The following is a 2,736-nucleotide window of genomic DNA, read 5'->3' as shown; positions in this document are numbered from 1 at the left end:
TGCTTGATTAAGATTTTGGAGAGAGTTTTAAGTTGAAAACCATTTTCCCTCAGAATTTTGAAGGCAGTGCTCCATCGTTTTCTGCTTTCTATGTTGTTGTTGTTGAAAAATCTAAAGCCGTTTTCCTAATTCTGTTTATTTGACCTGTTTTCTCCCCCTCTGGAAGATTTTAGGATTTCTTTTCATCTTCAACAGTATGAAATTTCAGAGATGAACTTGGGGGTGAGTAGTTTCCATTTGACAGCTCTAGAAAGGATGTTTCCAAGAAAAAAGAAAAAGAAGGGAGGCAATTATTACCTCTAAAGTAAGTTGAAGTTAAGAAAGAAAATAATCATAGAATACTGTGAGCACAGCCATGAATAATATTCATGTCATAATAATGTAAATGCTGATTACTGATTTAAAGCTTATATCCGAAGTGTAGGGAAAAAAACTGCACCAACTCGAAAAGAAAAGAAAAACAACCCGAATTTTAAAATGGAAAAAGAGTTTAAAAGATACCATAGCAAAGAAGATAGTCTGCTATTTACCAAAGAAAAGGTGAAACTATGTCTACCCAAATATTTGTACATGAAATGTTCATAGGAGCTTAATTCATAATAGCCTCTAAATTCAGCAATCTAAATGCCCAGCGAGAGAAGAATAAATTGTGATCCCATCATACAATGGAATACTACTCAACAATACAAAGGAACGAACTAAAGAATCTAAAAATATATGTATTCAATGAAGGAAGCTAGGCATAAAAGAATAAACTTTTTTTATGCCTCATATGAACTTCTAGAAGGAATAGGATGCTGGCATATAGAGTTGAGGGGGAAAAGATTTCAGATGGAACCAATTTCCTGAGCAAAGGCAGAATGATGGGAAAGCATGCGGCTTCTCCTGAGAAAGGTCAAAATTTTAATTTGACTGGTAGAGCGGGTGCAGGTTGAGACTTGACAGGAAAGTTAGTCCATGAATATAATACTGATTTGGACTTTGTTCTCTAAACATTGAGATTTGAATAATTCATTAACTTCCTTGTTGAAAACTTTGTCTCAGTTGTCATTTGGAATTCTTGGTTGCTAGAGGATGAAATGAGAGATCATGCATTTAGAAGTCTTAGAATGGCATGTTCTAGTGTTTTCTCAATGAATATTTTGAATACTTATCATTACTTTATTTGTTCCTGTGTTTATTTTCTGTTGCAGTAGACTGAATAATGGCCCCACAAAGGTATCATATCCTAGTCTCCTGGAACCTGTGACTACATTACCTTACATAGAGGGACTTTATAAATGTGATAAGGATCTTGAGAAAGAGATTATAATGGATTGTCTGGTCTGATGGAATCATAAGGGTCCTTATAAGAGGGAGATGGATGAATCAGAGACACAGAGAAGACAATATGACGACAGAAGTGGAGAGATATTTGAAGTGCTAGCTGCTGGATTTGAAGATGAACAAAGAGGCCGTGACACAGGAATGCAGGCAGACTCTTGATGCTCCAAAAGGTAAAGAAACAGATTCTTCCTTGGAGTCTCCAGAAGGAATGAGCCCTGCTGACACCTGACCTTAGTCCAGTGAGATTATCATTGGACACCTGACCTCGAAAAGATGATAAATTTGTGTTGTTTTAAGCCACTAAATTTGTGGTAATCTGTTGCAGCAGCAAAAGGTAACTAATACAGATTTTAGTATCTGGAAGTATCCCTCTTTCTGCCTCCCTTTTTTAGTTCCAAGACTGACTTTGAGACATTGCCAGGGACAAGACTCTTGGCTAATCTTGGCCAGAGTCTGCAAGAAGGGGGCCCCAAAGGAAAGGTAAGATTGGAGAATAGGCAAGGCTAGTTCAGTCAACAGAAGAAAGTTTTTCTGGCTCCAAGCTCTGGCAACTATGCTTTAACAAATTCTTAAAATAAGGCAGTGTTTGGAATTGGGTAATGGATAGATGCTGGAAGAATTTTGAGGAACAATAGAAAAAGTTTAGATCGCCTTGAACAGACTGTTAGTAGAAATATGGGTGTTAAAGACACTGCTGGTGAAGTCTCAGAAGGAAGTGGCACGTGGTAGAGAAAACCTAAATTCGAGAATACCTAAATCATAAACCGTTCGTAGAAAAATGGATGTTAAAAGCATTGACGGAAATGAGGAATGTTTTTGGAAACTGCAGGAAAGGGGGTTCTGTTATATAATGGTAGAAAGTTTAGATGAATGGTGTCCTACAATTATGGAGAAAGCAGAACTGGTAAGCAATGAACTTGGAAATTTAGTTGAGATTTCCAAGCAAAGTATTAAAGGTGTGACCTAGTTTCTTCTTGTTACTTTTAGTATAATGTGAAAGAGAGAAATTGAGAGAACTGTCACAAAAAAGAACCAGAACTTGACAATTTGGAAAACTCAGCCTATCCAGATTGCAAAAGATGGTAATGTTAAGTGATCAACTGTCAGGAAAGCATGCTAGAGAAAGCCAATGATGTGGCCGGACAATTTTAAATTATTCTTAGTTTTCAATTGTAGTAAAATATAAACTTTATCATCTCAAGCATTTTTAAATGTGGCTAGACTTTTGCTTCGAAAGTACAAAAGGTTAGAGCATTCGGGTACGCAGAGGGCTCTTTGAAGGCTGTGTGACTCGTGTGCCCTCCCAGCCAGCTCAGCAGAAGCCCAAAACCGAGCTGAGAGTATTCGGCAAAGACCTATGGGGTAGCCTCTTTTCTAATGGAGTGAATCTCTGTGCCCCACAAAGTTTTT

Source organism: Pteropus vampyrus, unplaced genomic scaffold (assembly GCF_000151845.1).
Source record: "Pteropus vampyrus isolate Shadow unplaced genomic scaffold, Pvam_2.0 Scaffold5, whole genome shotgun sequence".
Taxonomy (NCBI): Eukaryota; Metazoa; Chordata; class Mammalia; order Chiroptera; family Pteropodidae; genus Pteropus; species Pteropus vampyrus.
The sequence above is the reverse complement of the archived record's forward strand: the minus strand, read 5'-3'. Positions refer to the sequence as shown.